The sequence below is a fragment of the Arachis hypogaea genome, chromosome 1, assembly GCF_003086295.3.
Source record: "Arachis hypogaea cultivar Tifrunner chromosome 1, arahy.Tifrunner.gnm2.J5K5, whole genome shotgun sequence".
Classification (NCBI taxonomy): Eukaryota; Viridiplantae; Streptophyta; class Magnoliopsida; order Fabales; family Fabaceae; genus Arachis; species Arachis hypogaea.
The window spans coordinates 56,927,080-56,927,969 of NC_092036.1; the positions used below are offsets into that span (position 1 = coordinate 56,927,080).

At 38.7% G+C, this 890-nt stretch overlaps 1 non-coding gene across 1 annotated transcript; it reads left to right on the forward strand.

Annotated features, from left to right (window-relative positions):
• The first annotated feature begins 263 nt into the window (after positions 1–263).
• On the forward strand, positions 264–367 carry LOC112712845 (small nucleolar RNA R71). Its single transcript, XR_003157928.1, has one exon. It is a non-coding gene; the product is annotated as a small nucleolar RNA R71 (small nucleolar RNA).
• Positions 368–890: the final 523 nt, after the last annotated feature.

The following is an 890-nucleotide window of genomic DNA, read 5'->3' on the forward strand; positions in this document are numbered from 1 at the left end:
GTTCTTCATAGCCAATAATTAATCACTTCAATGAAATTCCTTGTGAGACGACCCAAGATTTGAATACTTCGGTTAATTTTTATTGGGGTTTGTACTTGTGACAACCAAAAGAACTTTTAAAATTTGATGTGAGAGTTATTAGTCGGTTTGGAGCTATGCTTACAATGAAGTTCTATTTTTATAAGAGAAATACTAGACCAACAATAATTCTTTTTATTAATAGACCATCATAGAAAATACCTAGGATAGACCATTCTGAGAACATGTCAGGAGGACATCTCCTGATCAGTTGCTTATATCTTTCCCAAGCTTCATAGAGGGATTCACCCTCTTTTTGTCTGAAGGTTTGAACTTCCACCCTGAGCTTTCTCATCTTTTGAGGTGGAAAGAACATGGCTAAGAATGTATTGACCAACTTTTTCCAACAGTCTAGGCTTTCCTTAGGTTGAGAGTTGGTACACAAAATCGTGATACATAACTTCGTGCAGCTGACCAGCAAGTGCACTGGGTCGTCCAAGTAATACCTTACGTGAGTAAGGGTTGATTCCACGGAGATTGTCGGCTTAAAGCAAGTTATGGTCATCTTGTAGATCTCAGTCAGGCGGATTCAAATGGTTATGGGGTTTTGATAATTAAAAGAACGAAATAGAACATAAAATAGGATAGAAATACTTATGCAATTCATTGGTGGGAATTTCAGATAAGCGTATGAAGATGCTTTGTTCCCTCTGAGGCTCTACTTTCCTATTGCCTTCATCCAATCATTCATACTCCTTTCCATGGCAAGCTATATGTAGGTGGATCACCATTGTCAATGGCTACCATCCATCCTCTCAGTGAAAATGGTCCTTTACAGTTTCCCGCATGGCTAATCAGCTGTCGATTCTCGA